Consider the following 27,730-nt stretch of genomic DNA (forward strand, 5'->3'; position numbering starts at 1 on the left):
TATCTGTCCTGTCAGACATGGACTTTATAATTTTATAAGTAGGTTTATTCTCCACAGTACAGAAGTGTAAATAAGAGCAATTAATTTCAAGATTTTTAACTATATTCTTTAGGACAATTTTATTGACCCTAAAATAATACTTGAGATATCCTAAATAATATTAAGTTGGTTCTTCCAAAGTAAAACAAAACTAAGGATGAAAGCAAGTATAAAGGGCGAAAATGCCTAAAACCACCATCTGAAAATTAAGAAATGCTTGTTCCTAGAAAATTACTACAGTTTCAGGTAAGAATGGTAGCAGTCCATGGTCTTCTGGCCTCAGCTGCTCTCTTTCCCTGTCTTCTTCATCTTTTGTTGCTTTGTAGCTTATTGGCCTAAAAATGGCAGAAAAACCAACAGCTTTAAAACCAGCGTGGCGGAATGATTTAGGGGGAGGGGGAGGGGAAGAGAAGAGCAAGGGGAAGGGGAAGGATGGGTGTGAAAGCCCCAACGTTGCTGTCTAAAAGTGGAGCCTCATTTCAGAATGAATGGGGAAAGCCCACAACTTTGCGAGTCCAAGATTGCAGGCCTGGTTTAGGACAATGATCTTCCAGACAAAATTTAATGGTGAAAGCCATAACAGTGCTGAGAGAAACTCTCCACTCATCCCTGCATGTCACTTAACCATGGACGCATGGTGTTGGGGAGACCTAAGAAGGACCAGAGAAAAATGAAAGCCAAGGTAGATATGAGAGGTACCTACAACTTTGAAGGTGTTCTTCAACACACACATACTTCAAACAAGGAAGCCTTAGAAAATTAACATGTCTGCCCAAATCATGGTGGGCCACTAAACTATGCAGACAGGGGAATGGGGGAGTACAAGGAAGGAATGCTAAGAAATAAAAACAAAGCAAAACAAAAAACCTGAGCAGACACATTGTCAGCTTCAGAGGAAGAGAGAATCTGCAATTTAAGTTCAGGCAATTTACTAAAACAAACAAAGAAGGAAACAACAAAACCCCACAATGCAGTGAGCCTTAGAAAAATGAAACAGAATGCATAAGGGCTATAATATATTATCTAAAATTTTTATTTTCACATAACCATTACAAGATTTACAAGAAACAGAAGAGTGCAAGCCATACTCAAGGGGGAAAAAAAGCAGTCAGTAGAAATTGGCTTTTGGAAACCAAGATGAAAGAACCAAATGGAAATTCTAAAGTTGGAAAGTATAATAACTGAAATTTAAAACTTCAGTAGGTGAGCTCAACAGCAGATTTGAAACAGTAGATGCCTTAATTAAAAGATACATCACAATAGAAATTATCTAATCCAAAGAACAAAAATAAAAGAGGTTGAAAAAAAAGGAATAGTCTTAGAGATCTGTAGGACAATTTCAAGAATTCCAGAATATATTTATTAGGACTCATTCAAAGAGAGGAGAGAAAGGAGAAAATTATTTTAAAATATAATGGCTGAAAACTTCCCATTTTGATGAAAACCATTTATTTCCAGACTCAAGAAGCTCAGTGAACACCAAGTAGATACACACATAAAAGAAAGTGCAACTATACACATTACATTCAAATTCCTGAAAACCAAAGAAAAGAGAAATCCTGAAAGTAGCAAGAGAAAAACAACTCATTGTATAGAAGGGGACAACAATGTGATTAATAGTTAACTTCTTATAAAAAAAAAAAGTGGAGGCCACAAGAAGAAGGAGTGACATTTTTAATGTGCTGAGAAAAAAAAGTCAACCAAGAATTCTATAACCTAGTGAAATTATCATTAAAAGAACAAAAGCAAAATAAAGACAGCCTCAGATGAACAAAAATGGATAGAATCAACTGTTAGCAGACCTGACTTAGAGGGAAAAACTAGGGAAGTCCTTCAAGCCAAAGGGAAATGACACCAGATAGTAACTCTGATCTGCAGGAAGGAATGGAGGTCACCAGAAATATGTGAGCAAGTGAAGACTATGCATGGGCATGTATAATTTTTTTCTTTTCCTTCCTCAATTTCTTTAACATCAGAACATTATTTAAGCTCATAATTCTAACACAGTATTATTAGGTTTATAATATGCATGAAGGTTTTATGTATGTGATAACAACACAAAGGAGTGGGGAGAGAAGAAATGGAGTTGTGCCAGTAGGCTATATTTCATTGAAATTAAGTCTGTGTTAGCTTTAAGTGAATTGTGAAAGTTAAAGATGAATATTTTAACCCCTAGAGCAACTAACAACAACAAAAAATCTCAATACATCTAAAATATTTGGGAATTAAAATACCTTCCAAAAAGTTTTGTTTAACACAAAAGATAGTGGAAGAATAGAGGAACAAAAAAGAAATGAGCTAGGTAGAAAACAAATAGCGCAATAGTAGGTATAAATCAACTGTATCAATAATTACATTAAACAGGAATGAGCTAAACACTCCACTCAAAAGGCAGAGGTGGAATGGATAAAAACAAACAAACAAACAAACAAACAAACCCTAAAAACAAGTTCTGTCTACAAAAGAAATACTTAAAATTCAAAGATACAATTACGTGAATATAAAAGGATGGAAAAAAATGCCTGCCTATGGTAATCATAATAGAGTTGGAGTGGCTAGCCTTACATGAGGTGAAATAGGCCTCAATACAAAGATTATTACAAGGGATGGTTTTGTTCATAACATTTCATAGTGATAAAAGGTCAATACATCTGAAAGATATAATCATTATAAATACATACTAATAACAACAGAGCCCAAAAATGAAGCAAAAACTGACAGAATTTAAGGAGAAATAGAAAATACAACAGCCATAGTTGGAGATTTAGTTACTCCTGTCTCAGCAATTGATAAAAGCAGAGAGAAAATGAATAAGGATATAGACCTTGAAGAACACCATTGACCAAAAGGATCTGACATTTATTTATTTTTTTAATTTACATCCTCTTAAAGTCCTCATTTGAGTGAAGTCACATGGTATTTGTCTTTCTCTGACTGACTAATTTCACTTAGCATAATATCACGGAGTTGCAAATGGCAAGATTTCATTCTTTCTGACTGCCGAGTAATACTGCATTGTACATATATGCCACATCTTCTTTATCCATTCATCCATCGATGGACATTTGGGCTCTTTCCATACTTTGACTATTGTTGATAATGCTGCTATAAAAATGGGGGTGCATGTGTCCCTTTGAAACAGCACACCTGTACCCCGTGGATAAATGCCTAGTAGTGCAATTGCTGGGTCATAGGGTAGTTCTATTTTTAATTTTTTGAGGAACCTCCATACTGTTTTCCAGAGTGGCTGCACCAGCTTGCATCCCCACCAGCAGTACAAAAGAGAAGGGATCTGACATTTAAAGAATACTCTCCACATGGCAGCAGCAAAATACTTTATTTCCAAGCACCATGGAACAATATTCAGGATAGACTATACGGTATTCCCTAAAGCAAGTCTTCAAAACATTAAAAGGTTTGAAATAACACAAAGTGATTTTTATCATAACAGAAATAAATTAGAAATATAAAGTAGAAAGGTATTTGAAAATCCCCAAAGATTTGGAAAACAAACCACCGACTTCCAAATAACCGAGGGTCAAAGAAGAACTCCCAAGGGAAATTGTACAATACTTTAAACTGAGTAAAAATAACAATACAATATATCAAAAAGAAGGAGTTGTAGCTAAAGCAATGCTTAGAAGGAAATATAGGTCATAAAATGCTTACATAGTTAAAGATGAAAAATCTAAATCAAAACGTACCTTCTACCTTGACAAGCAAGAAGGCAGAAATCAAACTTAGAGTAGATAGAAGGAAATAATAAAGATCAGAGCAGAAACCAATGGAACAGAAACAGAAAAACATTAGAAAATATCAGTGGAACCCAAAGCTGGTTCTTGGTTAAGACCCATAAAATTGGTACGTGTAAGTACACACCTTACAGGAATTAAAAGGATTATAAGGAAACATAAACAACTTTATATGCCTACAAATTTAACACTTAGAAGAAATGGATAAATTCCTAGAACGACACAAATTACCAAAACTGACTTGAAAAGTAACGGAAAACCTGAAGAGACCTATGCAAAATAAGGAAATCAGTGACTGAAAACAAGAGAGGAGGGAAATTGAAGTGGAGAGTTTACAAAGTTCTCTATTATTTGAATCTTTTACAATGAGAAGGTAGTCCTGAATTGTTTGTGTGATAATAAAAAGGTCTGTTTCTGCTAGCTGAGGTCGTTGTACATTTCAGCCTAAGCAAACTCATAGGACATTGACCCAGCACCAAATGTATTTAGTTTTTAAAAGGCAAACAGGATGCAGTGCAGCACACGGAACAGCAAGCCGTGGTCTTGTACCTCCCAGGCATGGCTTGCAACGTTCCTCACATGCTGCTTAGAGAAAACGCATGGTCATAAGAAATGCAGCTCAAAGTGTGCACACTACCACAGCTCAGGAAAGCATTCGCTCTGGATCCTTTAAGCTTTTATTCCTGGTAAGGCAGCCTGCTCTCTCAGGTGTGTACTACCAGCTCCATTTCTCTGCGTCAGCTCTGTCTCATCAATACCAATTACTGATTACTTGGTCAAAACAGCGCGGTATGATTTGGTCCTGTACCTATTCCTTGGCCAGATTATTTTTTAATACAGATATGCTCTAGTTAAATTCTTAAAATTGTTTCGGTTAATATTGCAAGGAGGATGGCACATGGGTCAGATCTTCAGACTTTCCTTGAGACTAAAGGAAACGAATGTCAAAGAAACAGCTGTTAACTCCTTTGAAAAGTCTGGACGGATATCACTCAGAAATAAATAACAGATACGTGATAAGATTATAAGTGAATTATTTTCTTTTTTAATGTATTTTTGTTTTTGTGATTTTACAATGAGGAGTAATTCATTTTATATTCAGAAAAGTAAAGCTGTTCCCAAAAAATACATTTGTATAAACAAAACCATATGTCTTTCAATTAGGGACATGAACAGTTGGTACAAATGGTAAATATTTTCATATTTGCCATTGTTGAAATGACAAAGAATTTCATTGACATGTGGCAGTCTTAAAAATTGCATTTTCACTTTAGTAACTCTGATTTTTAAAAAAAATTATGTCTTTAAAAAATTCCAAATAAACTTTAAAATAGAGTACATGTTTTGAGTACATTTAATTTCCTATTTTGTTTTTGAAGCACGTTGGGTTCTCCAGGAAGGAGGCTCTGAGACGGACATTAGCATGGAGGAGGTTTACTAGCAGAAGATAAGAGGGGAAAGCTGGCTCAGGAAGAGGGAAAGGTCAAGTTGCAATGTGATCTCCACTGAAGCTTTAGCTGGCCTCTATCTCCGAAGAAAAGAAGACCTTCCGGTGGTGTTCTGAGTCTGGGAAGAACCGAGGGGAGAGAGGGAAAGAGGTAAGAGAACGGGGTGGGGGGGCATGAAGGGGCAGAGGAGTCAGTAGGGCCTCTATAGTCTCATGGTGATGGCCCCAGGGAAGGGGGTGAGTCCGTGGTGAGGTGACTGTCTTCAGTCGGAGCGATACCTAAAGGGGGTTGGTAGCTTGAGGCCTGTCTTGTAGCAGTCTTCCTAGCAGCGGGTGAGCAGTGCTTTATTCCTGAAGGGGAATGTGGGCAGTATATTAGAGTGTGCATTACAGTTTGTAAATGATGAATGAGTTACACCAAGTGTGTTTTGTAACACAGTCTATATAGCAGACCTTATTAGTTGCCTAGCCAAGATCCAACTTCCCCCTTGCGGTCTCATTTGTTTGAAGCAATGATGTGCCAAGGCCAGGTGAAATAACACGCATGTCTAAACCAATTCTAAGAATCCTGTTAGCTGCTTTCGTAGAGCTTCCACCTGCTCTCCCACGCTCTGCAACAGTTACGTGTGGTCAAATAGCTTGATGTTAATAAGATAATGAGACTCAAGGCAGTGTCTGCTACAAGAATTCTGAAAAATTTGGTTTTTTTCCTTGTTAAAAGGCAAGGATGAAGCTGATATCCCCTTACTACCTCCCGATTCCCTCTTTCTTTTCTTGTACGCAGCTGTGGTACTTGTAGCGGTAGAAGTTAGCTTGCACCTGAGAGAAAAAGGTCAAGAGAATTTTTATGAGTTTGTTCTGACGTTTGTGAGCCACTGAATAAAGCCACAAACCTACTTCTGGGTTTCTTGCTCTTTAAGGAAAATAACCCCTCATTGTTTAAGTAGCTACAATGGTATTCTGTCATTGGTAACACAGCGTAATCTAAACTGAGTTATAAGATAGGATGATGACTCTATTGAAAATATATAATTGATATATCTAAAGTATGTATGTGTGTGTGTTTACCACATCATGGTATGTTTTCAACAAGTTTGAAGACACCAAATACAGTATTTTCCTTCTGGGATTTCATACTGAATATTAGCATGAAAGATATTATTAGCCTTAAGATGTTCTGCCACAGGGGTGCCTGGGTGGCTCAGTCGGTTCAGCGTCAGACTTCAGCTCAGGTCATGATCTCACGGTTCGTGAGCTCCAGCCCCGTGTTGGGCTCTGTGCTGACAGCTCAGGGCCCGGAGCCTGCTTTCGATTCTCTGTGTGTCTCTCTCTGCCCCTCCCCTGCTTGTGCTCACTCTCTCTCTCAAAAATAAATAAATAAACATTAATTTTAAAAAAGTTATTCTGCCATAAATCTATTTCAAAGTTTATGCTTCTTAGACATATTTGACCAAAAAACACCCATTAAAACTTCACCTACTACTGTGGATTGGATTAGGAGACATGTAGCACGTGTTCTGACCCCATGGTTCATTACCCTGTTCCCTATTTCTGTGCTTATTTTCTGCAGTAGTATTCCTAGGAGCACCCAGTTCAAATTGAATTGAGCAAAAGCAGTAAAACATGGTTACTTTTTTTTTCCCCTTATGCCTATGACTGGATTAATCAAGCAAACAGACTAGCTCTGAAATATTGACACGTTGAACTGTGTTTTAGGATGTGGTCAAAGCTTAGCAGAGAAACACGTGTAGCAGCACATTTGTAGGTCACAACTAGCCTGCAAACTTTGTTTGCTGGTCACAATTAACATCCTGTGTCTTTGTACACTATTTTTATCTGCCTGCAATCAGTCCCCTTTCACTCCCCGGTAGGCTTGCTTATTGCAGAAACAGACATGATGTGGAGACACTCAACTTATGCTGAAGGAGGTCGTCGTCTATTTTGGCACAGGAAGTAATGGTGGTGGCCACTTCAACAAATGTCCTGAGTTACATTTGCTCATGCAGCTTCTCACCCTGGCCCCTCTAGAAGGGGCTGTGGGACACTCCCTCCAGAGTCACTCTAGTGGGAATGACTGGGAACTGGCCTTGCTTCTCTTTGACCTAAATGGTACATCTTTTCTTGTAGTGATTCAGTCATCCTTCTTCTGTCTCACAGACACGTCAAACTAAATGTTCCTGAAACTGAACTTTTGATTCCTTCTCCATCTGCCACATTTTGATAACAGCGCTTTCATCACCCGGAAACCTAGAATTCATCCTTGGCAGACCTTGGCATGTCTCTTACCCTCACATCCAATCTATTTTCGTATCCTGACTTGAGAAGAATTATTAATTCATTAATTAATTATTAATTCATCTTTCTGCTGCCCCCTGTAGATGGAGCATCATGATCTCTTGCCTAGACCGCTGCCTCTCCACTTCTACACTGATGACTCTTATGATCTATTGCCCATACATCATCCAGAATAACATTTAAAAAATTGAATTAGACCAAGTCACTCCCTGCTTCATGGGAGCTCTCAATGGCTTTATATTGCCCTCTGAATAAAATTGCAAATCCTTACTATGCCCTCAAGCCCCAATTGTCTGGACTGTGCACAGAGTTCCAAGTTCAACGTAACACTTTTCCTCTTGCTCTATAGAGCAGAGCAAATTACAACCCACAGGGCAATCTCCCCATCACCTGTTTTTCCAAATAAAGTTTTGTTAGCACACAGCCATACTCCCTTGTTTATAGACATCTATGGCTGCTTTTGTGTTGCAAAGCAGAGTCGAGTACTTTCCACAGAGTCGAGTACTTTCCATAGAGAACATATGGTCTGAAAAGCCGAAAATAGTCACTGTTAGACCCATGAGAGAAAAAAATGTGCCAACCCTTCTCTAGAGCCTCACTAGCCTGTTTTTTTTTTTTTTTTTTTTACCCCCTTGATCAAGATAAGCTCCTTATTACCTCCAGCCTTTGCACTGCTTGGAGAGGGTAAAATGTTTCCTTATAAAGCTTCTTTTATCTCCTCCTCAGTGGCTCAGCTCAAATTTAAATATTCAGAACAGCCTTCCTTTAGAACTCTAGCTGAAGTAGGACACTCATCTCCCCAGGTACACTCTACTCTATTATATCCTATTTCCTGTGCAACACATTAGAATGGAAATTATTTTGCTTATGTTTTTGTTTATGGTCTACTTTCCTCCACAAGTCTCTAGGCTCCAGGAAGTCAGGCCCCATGTCCCTCTTCTTCAGTGCTGCTTCCCCAGTATCTAGAGAGTGATTTCACATAGGAAGTGCTCTGCAAATACGTGTTGATTTTAAAAAGTAACCATTATAACCAGCAGTCCTGAATGACATTCCGTCATTTAGTTGGATATCCGGTATAAATTTCCCACAGGAAATACATGCTTTTCCTTTCACTTCAAAACAGCCTAGAATGCAGGAGAGGATAACAACAAATATTATGATTGCTGTTCCTAGAAGTAGTCCAGTTGCTCTTTGTATTCATTCATTCATGCATTTATTCATTCAACAAATATAGATTGCCATCTGTGGGAAGTGTGGGGCAAGACATGATTTAACAGGCTTGCCTATTAAGCACAAGTATGATTTTCATTGTCTTAATTTGACTAAGAGATTTCAAAAGTCAAAGGAACACCATTCTGAGATTTCCCCAACCCACTACCCTACGCATCCAGAACCACTGCCTCAAAGACTCAGCAAGAATTTTGCTGTTAACCCCAGGATGAGAGTCGTCAGTTTTGGTCTTACAAGTCCCAGTGGAAACTGCTCTGTAGAACTCAGCATGGATGCATAGATGTGGCTGAATAATTCTGTAAGCTGGGATAAAGTAACTGGTGTTTCCTTTAGTGATTATGTGCCTGGTTAGCTATGGAGAGGGAGGAGCAGTTTGAGGTGGAAGGCTTTTCTGGAGACAGGTGATACTGGGTTTGGATGTGGCTCTGTAGTAGAGAGCTGTGGGCAGTGTAGTCACCTGGGTATTTGTGGAGCTAGACAAAATGTCATCTGATAGCTAAGGATAGGGGTGGGGAAAAAAGCAAAAGCTTCATTTTTCTACATTATAACAATTGTTCCATCTCCCACTGCCAATCATTTAATCTCTTCTCTTTAGCTATGGCCAACAGCTTGTAGGTCTTACTTATTTATCTTTGTATCCCTCAAAGTGCCCAGCTCAAAGATTTCACACTATTCTCTTACAGATTTGCTACATTGAATAGCAAGTATACTTTGAGAGAAGGGATTTTCCCTATGATTTCATCTACAGTGAATACTCCAAAAGAGCTTGCATGGTTTTCACTCGAGTGGGGTTGGTGTTCCATCCTACCAGACCCATTCAGTTTCTGAAACTCTTTGTGAAGTGTATGTGTAAGTACATTTGCAACAGCAGTATTGAAAGATAGGCCTCAGGTCTTTTGGTGTTATGAGATAAAGCTGCCTGATAATTGCCATCTTGTTTGGAAATGGCAAAGGATGGGTTTCAGGATGATTAGCAAGCTGTAATCTCGTTAACCTGCCCTTGAAATCAGTTTTACTACAAGCTGCAAGATGGATTTCCTGTGGGAAACCACCACTCTGCCCCTCACCCTCCTCTTGCCACCACTGAGTCTTAACTGGCATCATTTCCAAGAAAGCTCAACAGAGTTAGCAAACAACAACACTAATGATGATGATTTTTAAGCATCTACATTTCTAGACAAAAAGAGGAGAGAAGGAAGGAGCATATAAGTGTTACGTGTACAGTTACTATTCATTTAGTCTTATTGAAGTGCTTTGCATACATTGGTACAAACTCTTTCCACTTTAGCCTGTTCTCACTATAGAAAGACTTAAATTTTTAAAAAGGCTCTTTTGCCTATTTTCATTTAAATACTTGAGAGCCACCCCTTGCTAATTGTTCTAGTAAATATTCACACACGTTGTTCCTGTTTGTCATCATTCTTCTATCAGTGAAGACTTTTATTAGAAATATCAAAACAAATTGCTAGCAATCAATAATTCTACAATAAGCTCAATATTGCCCCATTATTAATAAAAGCAAAACTATTTGCGTGAAAGAGATCACGGCATAGGGATATCACTTTGCTTATAATCCATGTCCTCATTTGATATCAAAAAGTTGCCAGATTGAAGCACTTAGAACCATCCAGACAATATAAAAGGCTAACAAATCATTTGGAGAATTGTGGCTAAGGGTAAATATTGGCATTTCACAGCTGTTTTAGAACGTATTTTCCACGTATTTGAACAACACTGAATTAATTATGTCCAAAAGAAAAATGAGAAAATAGTTTTAGGTAAGCAAATGTAGATAAACTTTTTAAAATAAACAGCTGTATTAATAGCTCAATGTCAGCTGAGCTATCACGTGGTTAGAGGAAATCAATACTGTTTCTCCCTTACAGGTGAACGCACAAACTCATTGTCTAACAAAACCCTGTGAGGCAAAGTCTCCAACTTATTTAGTGACTCTATTAGTATAAAAAGAACCTGGATTTGTAGGAAAGGATAAATATTATAGAAGTGGTATATAAAGGCCTTTAAATTGTATTGTGTAAACTTCTTAGGGCAGAGACTATTTCTCTTGTATTTTTGTGGTTCTCCATAATGCCTGAAACAGTTCCATTGACATGGGAGCTGCCCAGTGTTCATTTGCTAACAGAATGGATTTAGTGCTAAATCAAAGTACTAAACCTAGACAATCCTAAATTATACAGTGACTTATTGTCTCACATTTAAATGTTATAATGGACTTCATTTTGTTACATACTTTTGAATTTTATCTTTCCTGAAATTCAGATGTATAGAAATGGGTCAATTAGTATCAGTTCTTGGTGAACAATGAGCAGATTTTATGGAAGACTGGTTTTTGAATTATATATATATTTAGCACAACAAGCTAAAGAGATGCTGTGATCTTTTTTTGAAAATATTTTCTCTAATGTTTATTTTTTAGAGAGAGAGAGAGAGAGAGCACGAGCAAGCGAGCATGAGCGGGAGAGGGGCAGAGAGAGACAGAGGAAGCTGACTCCAGGCTCTGAGCTGTCAGCACAGAGCCTAACATAGAGCTGTAAGATCATGACCTGAGCCAAAGTCAACCAACTTAGCCACCTAGGCGCCCTGAGATGCTGTGATCTTTAAGATGCACGTTTTAGAGCAACTCTTTTTTTTTTTTTAATTCAAGAGTATTTTATTTTTAACTTTAATTTTTCATTTAACTCTTTTGCCGTATTTCTCACTCAAATAATTTATTATATGCCCATTTTTTGTAAATTTAATTTTTGAAGACTTTTAGATTTATGGAAGTATGACAAAAATAGCACAGAGACTTTTCACATGCCTCACACCCAGATTCCCCTATAGTCCTACATTACTGGTACCTTTGTCACAATTATAAGTGCCTTCATGGTGTATCTTTCTCCAACTCTTACCCTGATCTATTGGTGTCTTTATATTTAAAATGATTTCTCCTAGACCACTTATAGTTGGGTATTGCTTCTTAGTCTACCCTGACAGTCTCTTTTTGTAAGTGCCTTTAAACCATTCACTTTTAAAGTGATTATTGAGATATACGGATTAATATCAGCCAATTTTGGAGCTGTTTCCTGTTGATTGCCAGAGATTTCTATTTCTGCCTTCAGTGCTTCAAACTGAATGTTTTGTAAGTATTTTCAATTTCACTCCTCTCTTAGCATGCCAGTTATACTTTTTAAAAATAAAAGTATTGTTTACCCTGGAGTTTGTAATATACATTTTTAACTAAATCTGCCTTTATTTTTTTTCAATATATGAAATTTATTGTCAAATCGGTTTCCATACAACACCCAGTGCTCATCCCAAAAGGTGCCCTCCTCAATACCCATCACCCACCCTCCCCTCCCTCCCACCCCCATCAATCCTCAGTTTGTTCTCAGTTTAAATCTGCCTTTAAAAGAACTATTCCACTTCATGTGTAGTGCAGGTTCCCTTTTCTCACCCCTTTCTCACCCCTTGTGACATTGCTGTCATCCATTTATTTCCCCATAGTGTTATAAATACCCAATACATTATTACTATCATTGTTCTAAATACTTATGTTTTAGATCAATTAAGAATAAAAAATATTTTGGGCACTGGGTGGCTCAGTAAGTCAAGCATCCAACTCTTGATTTAACAGCTCAAGTCATGGTCTCACAGTTTGTAGAATAGAGCCCCATATCAGGCTCTGTACTGACAACAACATGGAGCCTACTTAGGATTCTCTCTCTTTCTCTCTTTGCCCCCCTCTCTCTCAAAATAAATAAACATTTAAAAAAAGAATAAAAATATACTGTATTTTACCTTGGACTACCACTCTTGTGTCTGGGCTGTCCACTCTTCACACACTCACATACACTTATTGTCCTCCTCACCAGTCTTTTTGAGCAGGAGTAAAAATGAGTGGCTTCTGATGTAGGTGAATTAAATAACACTTTTTCTCAGCCCACATGATTCAACCAAAAATGATAAGGAGACATATTTATTTAAGAGTAAAGATAAAGTATAACCAACTACCTTCCCTCCCATTTTCCCACCTCTCCTCTCATGGTAGAATGGTTTCATTGTTTCCTTTAGGAGAACATACAACTCACTGGGCATCCAGGAAATGTTTTTTATTCCTTCTCTAAAACTCTTCCTTTCTTTATATAAATCCAAGTTTCTGATCCATATGGTTTTCCTTCTGCCTGGAAAAAAGTCTCTTCATATTCCTTGCACAGTAGGTCTGCTGGTGATGAGTTTACCACATATTTATTTGTCTGAGAAAGTCTTCATTTCTCCTTCACTTTTAAAGTATAATTTCACCACATATAGAATTCCAGGTTGAGGCTTTTTTTCCAACACTTTCAGTATTTCATTATATTTTCCTCTGGCTTGCCTGTTTTCTGACAAGTCTACTGTTATTCTCATCTTTGTTCTTCCATAGGTAAGGTGGGTTTTTGTTTGCTTTCTTCCTCCCAGCTCCTTTTAAGATTTTCAAGTTGGGGGTGCCTGGGTGCTCAGTTGGTTGAGTGACCGACTTCAGCTCAGGTCATGATCTCACGGTTTGTGAGTTCGAGCCCCACATCGGGCTCTGTGCCGACAGCTCAGAGCCTGGAGCCTGCTTCGGATTCTGTGTCTCCCTCTCTCTCTGCCCCTCCTCCACTCATGCTCTGTCTCTCTCTGTCTCAAATAAACATTAAAAAAAATTAAAAAAAAAAAGATTTTCAAGTTGTCTTTGGTTCTCTGCAGTCTGACTACCATATAGCTAGGTGTAGTTCTTGATATTTATCATGCTTTGTGTTCTCTGGGCTTCCTGAATTTGTGACTTGGCGTCTGTCATTAATTTTGGAAAATTCTCCATAACATTATTTCAAATATTCGATTCCTCCTTCTCTTTCTTCTTGTCTTACAGTTCTTTAACATTTTGTTTCATTTTCTTCCATATTCTCTTTACATACATTTCATCTTGGGAATTTTCTAGTAACCTGTCTTCAGGCACACCAATTGTTTATTCAGCTATGTCAAGTTTTTCTAGCATTTTCTGTTGATTCTTAGAATTTCCATCCTCTGCTTAAATTATCCATCCATCTGTTCTTGCATGTTGTCTACATTTTCCATTAAAACCTTTAACGTATTCACCATAATTATTTTATAATTTTCTAATAATTCCAACATCTTTGTCATATTTGAATCTGGTTCTTTTGATTTGTCTTTTTAGGCTGTTTTTTTTTTTTCCCTTGGCTTTTGTCATGTCTTTTTGAAAGCCAGATGTATTGTATTGGGAAATAGAAACCCAGCTAAATAAGGCTTCAATGTGAGGATTTATGTGAACTCGACTAGGAGTTGGGTGTTATTTAATGTTTTCTGTAGCTGACAAAGCATCCGATTTCTCTAGTGTCCCCACTTTCTGTCTCCCATGTTGACTCCAGCTTCCCTAAGTACTCCACTTCCAATGGAATCTGTGTCTCCTAGGTTTTTCAGCTGTAATCTACTGCCGTTCTTTTGGAGCCCTGTTGGTGTGGTGGTAAGGTGTTGGTGGAGGGGCATTCTATAACCCTCCAATTAAGTCTCAGCCTTTCAGTGAGCTGCATCTCTGGCTTGTGACTTTCACAAGTGATTCTTCTTGTATAGCTCTCCCCACCCAAGCCCCTGCCACCTTCCTTAGGTGAGGCAGGGGGGCGATGGGACTGGAGTGAGAGGAATGTCTTTCTGCCAGAGTTCTGGAACCGGTTCTGCTAAAGGTTTTTGTTTTGTTTTGTTTTTTGGTTTTGTCCCCATGAAAAGTAGACTTTTGTTAGGAGGAAGATTCTAGACAGGTGTATTTCACGCAAATTATTCTTCTACTCTCCTTGCCAAAGCCAAAAGGGTTATCTTTCTCCGATCTTTACTATAAGAACATGTTGGGGTCCCTGGATGTAAAGTACACAAAAGTGTGTTTAGGAGTACCCACTAAAACTTAGACCATCAGGAGTTAATCGCTCTCATATTAATCCATAGTCAACTTCTAGCAATCCATTAAAACTACCATTTAAATATTTCTATCACTTTATGCCATTAGTGGCCTCTACTCTAGGTAAGCAAATTTTACCGTGACGCTGGATTTACCCCTCTCCAGATTTCAGGGCAGTGTTTTGTACTGTAAACTCAGTTCACCGATGGCTCCAAGAAAAGGTGTTGATTTTCTTGGCAGCTTGGAGTAATGACCTCCAAGCTCTTTAAATGTTGAAGCTGAAACCTGAATTTGACTTTCACTGGCTGTCTTTGGCAGATGAAAGTTTCATACTTAAATCTTAAAATATTTGTGCTGTTTTTCTTGACAATACATCAACGGCCATTGATTTAGATTTTTATCACCAGCAATAAAAAGGCCACAGAACCATTTTACATCTCATGCTGTATGTTTTACATCTACAGGGCTTCCTTTCATTTGCTGAAAATGCCTGGTTTTATGTCCTTCAGCCACAAATCTTAAATGTACAAATGGACATAAATTATGTCAGATAGCTTTTTTAAATGTATGTGTATATGGTTTTCTAATGTTATATTCTTTACCTTTTATTGTATAATGCATATTCAAAAGAGTGTACAAAGCACACATGTACAATTTAGAGAATGATTATAAAATCATTACCCTTGTAGTGACCCACATTAAGAAATATAATATTGCTAGTTTAAAGCTTCCAATATATTGCTAAATAGCAATAGAAATAATGTTCTATTACTTGTTCATAACTTGCCTTGTTCCTAACTTTACTGGGAAAGCCTCTAGAGTTTCTCCATTAAATAAAATTATTACTATAAGTACCAAAGTATATGCTTTTCATCATTTTTATTATTTTGTTGAGAGTTTTTATCAGCAATGGATGTCCATCTTTTTTTTTCCCAAAGATCTTTCAATATGTTTGGAGATAGTGAAATGATTTTTCCCTCTGATCTATTAATATGGTAAATTAACAAATTCCTTAATATTGAGTGATGCTTGTATTCTGGAGATAAGTCATGCTTGGTCATGATGCCTTTTTCTTTTAATATGCTAATAAATAGAATGAATTGGCCTTTTAGAGAGGTAATTAAGTAAAATGAGGAATTGAGGAAAATGAGGTCGTATGAATGGCCCCTAATCCAATATGACTGGTGTCTTTATGAGAAGAGATTAGGACAGAGACATACACTGAAGGGACACTATGTAAAGACAGGAAGAAGACAGCCGTTTGCAAACTAAGGGGTAGGGGGGCTCAGAAGAAATCAGCTGTGCCAACACCTTGACCTCTAGCTCCAAAAATGTGATGAAATAAATTTCTGTTGTTTAAGCCCCCCAGACTGACACGTTGTTTCAGAAGCCCTAGACACTGGTACATGACAGTGTTCACTTCAGTGCTTGTAAACAAGGTCAGGAAAATCACCGTGGGGTGATGACCAGGATTCTGAAGAACAAGGATTTCAGGCAACTGATAACAGAAATTTGGATGTGTACATTTTTATGGAGAAGTCAATTTCCTGTGTCATATGATGGGCTAACGGAGTTGCTCATTTTTTATCCATCAATCATTCTCTTTTAATTCTTCAAAGAAGTATTTTTCAGCCAAGAAGGATGACTAATGATAGTACCATTTTTAAATCCAACCCTGTAAATGAAGTAAGAGTTCCAAATAATCCATTTTCTCTATTGTCAAAACTCTTATGTAACTGTTCAATGTTTTCCGGTTTGAATTTGTTTTGTCTTATGCCCCTATACCTTTGCAGTGCACTGAAGTTATGTATTGAAGGTTCGGCCTTGAAAAATCATCTGCTGAATAAGCTAAATTTGTGAGTGACTACTTATCCCTAAAGTGAGAAATAAATTCATGTACCTTTCCTAGTTTTACCCTTTGCCATGGTGACTTTTTAGTTCATTAATGAAGAAAAAATTACCAATTCATCCTTCAGTTTAAAAACTCCAATCATCACCTTTTCCTGGCCAAGAAAACATATATCTTTGTGAGAAAATACTTTAAAAAATTCACATGTAAGTCTTTTAAATTTATGATTTTTATACCTCTGTAGAACATAGAAAGGCAGACTTTGAGGCAAAGTATGTTGCTTCCACATTCGGGATTGAACATCCACTTGGGGAGTTTTGCCCCTTATATATTTAACTCCAACTTTCCTCACATCTGCAAGTATGTTCCACCCAACAGCAAGCTCAATGAAACTCCTGCTGAAATTTTCATCCATTATTTTATCAAGTACGTGATAAATTAACCTGACTTCAGATGCTACTGGTATAAATGTAGTGAACAAAAACAATACAGTGACCATATCATTACTGTCTGTATTGTCATCCAGCCGAATGGTGAAGGCTCAAGTTAAACTTTATCTCTCAGCTACTTGTTCGAATCCAGCCTTATCTGTAGCACAGTGCCTTATCAGATTTATACTCTTATACAAGGTCCACCTTGCAGAGTAATCCCAAAACTGATGTTAAGGGAAAATGTCGGGCAATTTTATTCTCTTGTTTGTGCATTTTACAGTATGACTCCTCATCAAGGTTTCTTGTTTTCTTTTTAGTTTCAAAATGTAGGTATTTTAGTAATGAACAAATGATTAATTCCTGAGCTTTCACATATTAATCCTTTCTTAAGGATTCTAAGGATTTTGTGTTTTGAATTACCTCCTAAGTACTCCTTGGCTCTAAATAAATGGATGATATTAATGGTATTGATAGAGGGACATTAAATGGGACTACAGTTGTGTTCATTTAGGGGAAGTATCAAGAGTTGGGGAAGGGAGGAGTTTGGGAGGATCAAATGCAGAAAGAGAGAGACCTGAAGGGAGGAGATACTTTGGGTTAAAGATGTAGAGGAGAGAGTGACAGTGAAAGATTTTTAAAGATGCTTGCTTTGCTTTAAAATAGACTTTTCTAAAGGGTGCCTCAGTGGTTCAGTCAGTTGAGTGACTGACTCTTGATTTTGGCTCAGGTCATGATCTTGACGTTTGTGAGATCAAACCCTGAGGTGGGCTCTGCGCTGACAAGTGTGGAGCCTGCTTGGGATGCTCTCTGCCCCTCACCAACTCACACTGTCTCTGTCTCTCAAAATAAATAACTAAACTTAAAAAATGGACTTTAAAAAAATAAAATAAAGTAAAATAGTCTTTCCCTCTTGCATGGTCCACTGAGAGACTGATTAAATTATTAAATCTTTTAAATTACCTTTTAGCTGTCAAAGACAGACAATGTGGGCTTCAGGATTGGATCGATTTATACTGGATTGATTTTTAAATATCACCTCAGAAGGGACCACTTCATGCTATTATTTCTTAGGGCTTTTTCCATACAAGAATGGAAAATGACAAGGAACAAACTCTTCCCAAGGATATGATTTGGCTACGGCTGGTTCTTCACCAGCTTGTTTCCCTTTGACTACATCAAACTACCAACCCCTTACCATTGCATGAGGTGGTTCCATTAGACTTTGTTTCTGAAAAGCCTTCCCAGAGCAAGTTAGGAAGAATTCATCACCTGTAGGCCCTCCAAATACTTCTTAGATGAATCAATTAATTTAAATTTATACACATTTGCCTTTTGCTCTCACGCTCCCCTGTTCATTTTCTTTTTGTATTATAGGAGTTTCTTGGTAGAATTTTTCATGAGAATTCCCATCTGTCACCACCATTGTAGAAGTGGGAGGTGCGTAGGTAAAGGGGGTGCTCATACCTGGGGGCTGAGTGAGACATGGAGCAGATTATGTAAACAAGTATATTGCCTGCTCACAGTGACAAGTTGCTTCTCAGAGGCCTTTCCAAAACCAGTGTGCTGAATGTGGCTAGTAAGTCTTCTGGAGACATTCCCCCACCCCTATTCCAGTTTCATAGTGACCGGGTGACAGGAAGGATCTAAGCCTAGCACCTAGACAGACAGACCACTCTCTGCTCCATTGTCTCAGGGGGCAGTAATGCTGTTGGGTCAGCTGACTCTCAGCTGCACAGGACAGCTCCCAGAAAGCGAGTGTGGGTGGGAGCACCTCAAACCACACAGGCACATGAGGTGGAGGCTGTCTGCGCCCACGCACCTGAGTGGTTGTCTGGAAGCTGTATTTTAGTCAGTAGGGGAATAACACTATGTTTTGTGGCTGGGCCTGTATTTACCCTCTCCTTGTCAACATCACTCTTGAAATGTCTTGAACCCCCTACGTTCTCCACTCAGTTGCTTTTAACTTTGCTCTCTGATACCATTTCCTTCACAGATGGGAAGTGATAGAGCACTTCAGGTAAGTGTACTTTTTTTTTTTTTTTTTAACTAATCTTTACACCCAACATGGGGCTGGAACTTACAACCCCGAGCAAGAGTTGCATGCTCTACTGACTGAGCCAGCCAGGCACTCCCAAGTATATTTTAAGAGCAATTAAATCATCTCCATAAAATGGTTCTGCTGTGGGATCAAAGGGCTAGCCACTGAGAAGACCGTCTTCTCCCCAGTTGTGCCTCAGCTGTGTTAATGAATCTTCACAGATGAGAGAATGTTCTTATTGCTGTCCCTGCTCTACACTGATAAAGGGGGTTCTACCTTCATTGCCATACTATTCTTCAACAGTTGTTCTCTGAGCACCCATAGCCACCCTGAATTGGGGTAAATACTGGGAATACAAAGATGAGATTGCTGCTGCCTTTATAATCTATCAGAAAGCAGATGTGGAAATAATCAGTTGTACCCGAAAGCACAATGAAATAAGCCCAGGACAAAGGTATATGTAAGATGTTGTGCTTAATCCTTGTGACAAGAAGATCCCACTGAGAAACTAGTATTTGAGGAAGGACTTAAAAATGAGTTGATGGAGGGGCACCTGGGTAGCTCAGTTGGTTAAGCATCCAACCCTTGATTTTTGCTCTGGGCACAATCTCATGGTTCATGAGTTCAAGCCTCACATGGGGCTCTGATTTATTGGGCTCTGCACTGTCTGAGTGCAGTGTCTGCTTGGAATTCTGTCTCTCTCCCTCTCTCTCTGCCCCTCCCCCACTTGTATGCACTCTCTCTTTCTCAGAATAAAGAAAAATTAAGAAACTTCTAAAAAATCAAAAAATGAGGGGCACCTGGGTGGCTCAGTCAGTTAAGCCTCCAACTTCGGCTCAGGTCATGATCTCACAGTTCATGAGTTGGAACCCCACATCAGGCTCTGTGCTAAAAGCTCAGAGCCTGGAGCCTACCTCAAATTCTGCGTCTCCCTCTCTCTCTGGCCCTCCCCCTGCTCACAATCTGTCTGTCTCTCAAAAACAAATAAACATTTAAAAAACATGGTATATTTTTATGCTAGGTTAATCACTATGTAAAACTTTCATCACTATTTTATCTTCTTGATGGATTGCATTTTTATGAATATAACTTAAATTAGCCATCTTTGGTTTAGCATTTTTGGCTTAAAATTCCACTTTGTCTAATTTATTAAATTACTTTCATTAAATGAAGTAATTGAATATTTAATAATTGGATCCTAGTCTTCTGCCTGGGCCTTGAGGAATAATGTGATGAGAAGTGAGCCCAATCTTTGATCTGATCCTTGAGAGTGTTGTTCAGTGAAGACATGGTTTTGTTGATTAGGAACTAGGGAAATAGAAGATGGGGAAACCTGTAAAACTCCTGAGTCCTGGATATATACCAGAGCCAATACAATTAATGACATTCACTTCTCTTTCATGCTTCTTTGAAACCCAAACCCACTTCTCTACCTCTCCAAAAGTTAGGAGATATCAGGCCCTGTAGAGTTGAGCTGTGGGCAAGGATAAACCATTAACACTTCCTGAATGCCTGGTGAGCTGTATGTTCTCCCAAAGGAAATAATGTTCCTTCAGTGAAACCATTCTACCATGAGACCAGAGGTGGGAAAATGGAAGAGAAGGTGGTTGGTTACACTTTATCTTTGTTCTTAAATAAATATGCCTCCTTATCATTTTTGGTTAAATCACATGGGCTAAGAAGAAGTATTATTTAATTCAACTACATCAGAAGCCACTCATTTTCACTCCTGCCCAAAAGGACTGGTGAGGAAGACAATAAGATACTGACAGACTGAGTGTATGAGGAGTGGACAGCCCAGACACAAGAGTGGTACTTGAAGGGGCCCAAAATAAGAGACTGGAGACTCCACAAAGCGCACACAGAGAAAGAGGCAGTGTTAAGCATCTGCCAGGCCCAAGGAGGACAAAGCTTTCTTAGGGCAGTTCTAGATGTCAACATTCTGTACCCCTTCTCCTTTCTCTCTACCTGCACTACTACTCTGGGGGGGGGGGGGGTTAGGTATATAGCTGCTAGCAGGCAGAAGCAAAGTAGAGGAGAAGATACAGAAGCTAGAAAAGAACTATTCCCAAAGCACTGTGCTTGAAGAGCTGTATCCAGAGCTGAGGAGTCTTATCCTCCCTTGAATTTGATATCATGACAAGATCTGGATTGGGAGCTGATGGGACATGGGAGTAATTATATTTTGCCTGTGAGAATGACGTGAATTGTGTCGAGATAGAAGACTGTGACAAATTGTATTTTCCAAAGATGGATATAATAAAATCTGTCTTCCTACTATCCACTTCTTCTTTGCTCTGTTTAATCAGCATGTTCTTCTGTGTTGTGACCTTGCCATTTACCATAAGTTTCCACCTTATTGAATCTGGTTTGACCTCAGTGACTTGTTTGATTATAATAGGAAGTGGTGGAAGTGATCTTATGCATGTTCAAGACTAGTCATAGGAAGCCTTGCAGCTTCCTCCTGAGCCTCTTAGAATACTTTCTCCTGTGAAACTCTATTTCTAAATCCAGCCACCATGCTGAGAAAAAGGCAAGCTCATGAAGAAGAACATGCAGTGTTGCAGTTAACAGCTCCATCTAAGCCCCCAGTCAATGGCTAGCAATGCAAGCAAGCCCTGTTGAGAACCTAGCCCCGTTCAATCTTTGATGCCAACATCTGGCTGCAATTGCATGAGCAACCCCAAATGAGAGCCATGTAGCTGAACCCATACAGCATATTGAGCCATGAAAGATGATAATAAAGGTAGCTTGTATTCTCTGGTAGGCCTAGTGCTGACTTTGTGGCCCAACAGACAATGAAACTGTCACAAATTTAATCTGCTTTTTTCTTCCTTTTCTGAGCATACAGGTGCCAAAAATAAAAATGTTTGTTCTTTATCCCTTTCCTCCCACCTTCCTTTCTTAGAAACTTGATTTCTGCCATTCAAAGATTGTTTTAACTATCTGTGGTTTCTACTTACCTTTAGATTCTTGCTTAATTTCCCTGTTTCTAAGAATTCATTGAAGAAATATGTTTGTTTTAATAAACTCTTCCATCATGTAGCTTTGCAAAACTCAAGAATTGAGCCCCACAAACTCACTTTTCAGTAGTATAAGTATAAAGGGAGAATACGTAGCTAAAATCTGAGTGAATCTGTCCTCATATTTTATGTCCTGAATATCAAGAATTTAGAGAAGACTTACAATTGAGAAATTGTAAAATTCAAAATTTTCAATATATATAAGCAATTGTTGCATGTCAGCATTGGTTTTACTGAAAAAAAAAAAAACTGAGAAAAGTGGGATGGAGATTAAAATTTTTCATTCAGCAAATATCGTAAAGGGTATTTTCCATTTTGCCTTAGACTCCCGGTCAATCCACAATCAATCATGGCTGAATCCTTGGTAAAGATTCAGTCCATTCACACAATTTCTGGTGACATTTTATAATGAGCAACACACAAGCCTAATTTGATGAGAAGGATGCTTCCCTGACAAAAATGAAATATATTGATAAATTGAACATTTCACCCACTTCTTAAAAAAATCATCTGGGCAAAGTGTTCAGTCTCATTTAGTGAGTTATGTGATGAACAAGTTATGTGCAGTTTCCCAAATGTAGGGTGAGGTTTAAACAACAGATGGAAAAATTGAAAAAAAAAAAAAAGGAACAACTGATTTAGGGAATGACACCAGAGACTAAGGTGTAACGTCAAAGCAAGTGCTTTCATGAGGAAATACAAAAAGACTATACTGAAGTGTTCTCATGAAGACATATGAAAAAACTTGGTTCCTTAAACTTCCCAAGAAATATTCTATGAGTAGAAATTATTTAAGTTGAATTACTGCCTCCTAACCACATTCATAATGTATAATGTCCACTATTTTTTGATAGAATAACCACAAACATAAAATTTAATCAATTATAAATGATATACTTATGCATATACCATTAATCATTTGTGGATTTAATTTAATATAGAATACTGTAGTAGTTGCCTCACCCTTAATCTTACTCAAAAATCCCTTCTTTATTTTTGCAGTAAAAAGTATAGAAATTAGGTGGTTTTGAAAATCTTCTTTGAAGAGCTGCTGATTAGCATTGTTGGATAATAGAAAGCATATGAATTTTGCAACAAAATCTGGTTGGATAGATTTCATGAGGGGGGGTGTAAATCACAGAGCTTTTTGAAACTAAGTTCCCTCATTTAAAAAATGAGAATGAGGCCTATCTACTATGAAAAATTAATTGAAATGCATAACATGCTCCAAGTTGTAAATCACCAACCCCCTTTACTCATCTGGGTTAAATGTCTGTCTCTCTGTGCCCTTTTTCAGTACCCTGAAACCAACTCATTGTATAGTATCCCACTTGTCTGATGAGTTATCAACTCATGTAACTTATGGGTAGGGGCAGTGTCTTGCCTGACATTGTGTGTCCAGTGCCTGAGCCAAACAAGACTCTCAGCTAATGAATGAATGAATGAATGAATGAATGAATGAAGCATTCAAGGCTGGCTCACTTTTCTCTGAATTTATGTATTGTATATTAAACAGTACAGGTATTACAGAATATTTCCGTCATCACAGACAGTTAGTAACCAAACCTAGTTTTGGATGAAGAAATGATTTTTTTTACAGGAACAGTGCAAGAATTACATGTTCTATTTGTTTAAATATGTTACAATTATCTTCTGAGAATGTTGTCCACCTATCTTAATGTGATTTACTTAAATACTTCACAGTATGCAAATATTACGTGTTTATCATAAGTAATAATAAACCATCTTTGTGGTGAGAGAGAGGCTTTCTATGTTTATAAAGAGTGATGTGACCAAACCAAGATCTTCTAGAACAAGTTGACTTGTAGTACAAACATAGTGGTAAATGTGACCGAGTGCTGAGGGAGCTCCAGCTGATCCAAAAACTCTATTTGTGAATAATTTTAAATCAAGAGGAAAATTGGCCTATATCCTTTTTTTTTCAAAATTCTGTGATTTCGTAAATTGTTAAATGTTTTAATAACAATCCTCAAGGGGACTGTGTGATATTCAGCTAAGTGAGAGATGCAGAAATGGTGATGTCCCAGTTATGGAAAGAGATTCCAAAATATTTTGGGGGGGGGGGGGAGAGACAGACACTGAACTTTATATTCAAATGTTGTGCTAATGGTAATTCCTTTGAAGCAGTCAGAAAAGGCTTTCACACAGATGAAAGCATATGAAATCACTTGAAACTAATCTGGAATCTCTTGTAGTTTCTGAGGCTATTGCTTCCAGAGTAGGTTCTCTAACCCCCATCTCTTTTTCAGTACCTATATCTCAACACAAGACCTGCCCTGGTTGAAATTTGGAAGACAATAGTTATTTAGCATAAATAGTTCATTATTTTATTTTCTAAGACTTGAAATAGCAAAGAAAGAATGTGTATATCAGCAAATAAAACATTCTTCTAATTAGTTCCCACCTCAAGCAATGTTGTTCCCCTTTTGATATGCAGTTTGTCTGCTCTTTTCACTGTTCTACTTCTGCATTCAAAATAAACTTTTATATAATTTCATTAAAGGAGGGAACCAGAAACATGGTGGAGTAGGAGGATCCTGAGCTCACCTCATCCCATGCACAACTTATCTGAAAATGACCTGAAGACTGGCAGAAAACATCTTCTACAGCTAGTCATAGAGAGAATGCCACATCGAAAAGGGTAGGAGGTGTGGAGATGTTGTTGGGAACCAAACCCTGGGTGTGACTAATCACAAACAGAAGGGACATTGAAAGCATAGAGGAGTGAGGGGATCATACCCCACACTGGATACCACCCAACCTAGGGACCTGCACTGGGAAGACAAGTCCCCATAAACCTGGCTCTGAAAACCAGTAGAGCTTAACTCCAGGAGCTTTCAGCAGGACTTAACTCTGGGAGAGCAGGAGGATGATAAGAAAACCGAGTTCCCGCCCTTTAAAGAGCCGGCATACCAAATAGCTAAGTCCACGACACAGCACATAAGTAGCAGTTTGAAAAGCTCCTGGCATATATGTATATAGTGAGCTATTGACTAATCTTAGAATGTGTGCTGGAGGGGCAGGGATCTGCAGGAGATTTCTCCAGGAGCAAAAGTGCTGGCAGGTGCCATTTCCCCCTCCCCCAGCCCAGATAGCCAAACACTAGCAGGAGCCAGCACTAACAATCTCCACCTATCTTGCTAGCATCATGTGCCCTGCCCCCACATGATGTACCCACACCACCCAACCCACCCACCTCTTCAAGCATCCCACAAAGCAGCTCTTGTTCCACCACACCTGGCAGACATCCCTGACTGGGACCAGCACTACTCCAAAGTAACTCCTGCCCCAAGTGAAAGGGAGATAACACACACACACACCAATGCATCTATAGTTCCCACAGCTGGGCCTCTTAACTGGCTGTGCAGGGAGCAAGCCCTGCCCTTCAATGCACATAAAACTATAGCACACAGGCTAATTCAGACAGCAAGGCTGACTGCTAGCCCTGCCCACCAACCTGCAACCAGCTGCAGCCACTCTTCTCAACAATGCAGAAAGAAAACCCTGCCCAGTGTGCCCACAGCAGGCAAAGCAGTCACAGCTCAGCCACAACAGGAAGACACACACAGTTCACAGAGGGAACACCCTGTAGTACCTGGTCCTGGTGACCAGGGGGATTGCACTACAGAGTACCACATGACTTCTTCTACATAAGACCATTATTTATTTTCAAGATCAGGAGACATAGCTGACTTGCCTAATACATAGAAGCAAACACAGAGAGTTAGAAAAAATGAGGAGACAGAGGAATATGTTCCAAATGAAAGAACAAAACAAAATCACAGTAAAAAAGCTAAATGAAACAGAGATAAGCAATATTGCTGATAAACGGTTCAAAGTAATGGTCATAAAAATACTCACTAAACTTGAGGAAAGAATAGATAGACTGAATGAGTACCTCAGCAAAGACATAGAAAATATTAAAAAAAGCAGCCAGAGCTGAAGAATTCAATAGCGAAATGAAAAAACTATACGGAGAGCAAATCAACAGATTAGAAAATGTGAAAGAATGGATCAGCAATTGGAAGACAGGGTAATCGAAAGCAACCAAGTTGAACAGCAAAAAGAAAAAAAAAGAATAATAAAAAATGAAAATAGGTTAAGGGAACTCTGTAACATCATCAAGCACAAAACATTCACATTATAGGGATCCCAGAAGGAGAAAAGAGAGAAGGAGGAAGAAACTTACTTGAAGAAATAATACTGAAATTTTCGCTAATCTGAAGAAGGAAACAGACACACAGATCCCAGGAATCACAGAGAGCTCCTAACAAGATTAACCCAAGGAGGTCAGTACCAACACACATAATAATCAAAATGGCAAAAAATAATAATAGAGTTTTAAAATCATCAAAAGGAAACAGTTAAATGCAAGGGGAATCCCATAAGGTTGTCAGCTAATTTTTCAGGAAAAACTTCACAGGCCAGAAGAGAGTGGCAGGGTATATTCAAAGTACTGAAAAGAAAAAAAAAAACCTACAATCCAGGATATTCTATCCAGCAAGGTTGTCATTCAAAACTGAAGGAGAGATAAAGAGTTTTCCAAACAAACAGAAGTTGAAGGATTTTATTACCATGAAACGAGCCTTACAAAAAAAAAAAAAGTTAAAGTGAATTATTTAAGTGCAAAGAAAGGGCCAAACTAAAAGTAAGAAAATTATAAAAGGAAAAAATTCACAAATCAAATCAAACATGTAGTAAAGGTAGTAGATTAATCACTGATAAAGCCAGTATATTTAGAATGTAAAAGTGGGGCGCCTGGGTGGCGCAGTCGGTTAAGCGTCCGACTTCAACCACGTCACGATCTCGCGGTCCCTGAGTTCGAGCCCCGCGTCAGGCTCTGGGCTGATGGCTCAGAGCCTGGAGCCTGTTTCTGATTCTGTGTCTCCCTCTCTCTCTGCCCCTCCCCCGTTCATGCTCTGTCTCTCTCTGTCCCAAAAATAAATAAACGTTGAAAAAAAAAATTTTAGAATGTAAAAGTAATAAAAATAATTATATCTACAAAATTAGTCAAGAGATACACAAAATGAAAATATGTAAAATATTACATCATATACATAAAACATGGAGAAGGGAGTAAAAATTTAGTGCTTTTAGTATGTATTCAAATTTAAGTGACCATCAGCTTAATATAGACTGCTATACACATAGGATATTATGTATGAAACCAGTGGTGAGCACAAATCAAAAACCTGTAATAGATACACAAAAATAGAGAAAGAAATTCAAGTGTAACACTAAAGAAAGCCATCAAACCACAAGTGAAGAGAGCAAGAAGAAAGGAAGAGAGAAGCCCTAGAAAAAACAACCAGAAAACAATAAAATGGCAATAAGTATATACCTATCAATGATGATTTTAAATGTAAATGGACTAAATGTTCTAGTCAAAAGAAATAGGATGGCTGAATGGTTAAAAAAAGAAGAGTTATTTATACACTGCCTACAAGAGACTTGCTTCAGACCTAAATACACATACAGACAAAAAGTAAAATAATGGAAAAAGATATTCCATGCAAATGGAAGCAAAAAAAAAAAGCTACAGTAGCAATAATTATATCAGACAAAATAGATTTTAAAACAAAGACTATAACAAGAGACAAAGGGCACTATATAATGATGAAGAGATCAATCCAAAAAGAGGATATAACAATTGTAAATACCTATGCAACATAACAG

At 38.2% G+C, this 27,730-nt stretch overlaps 1 long non-coding RNA gene across 1 annotated transcript; it reads left to right on the forward strand.

Moving 5' to 3' along the window:
* Positions 1 to 4,332: 4,332 nt before the first annotated feature.
* LOC147577468 (uncharacterized) lies at positions 4,333 to 24,616 on the forward strand. Its single transcript, XR_015255823.1, has 3 exons — positions 4,333 to 4,499; positions 5,171 to 5,389; positions 24,558 to 24,616. It is a non-coding gene; the product is annotated as an uncharacterized LOC147577468 (long non-coding RNA).
* Positions 24,617 to 27,730: the final 3,114 nt, after the last annotated feature.

This window comes from Puma concolor, chromosome C2 (assembly GCF_028749965.1).
Source record: "Puma concolor isolate L17-30 chromosome C2, mPumCon1.1.hap2, whole genome shotgun sequence".
NCBI lineage: Eukaryota > Metazoa > Chordata > Mammalia > Carnivora > Felidae > Puma > Puma concolor.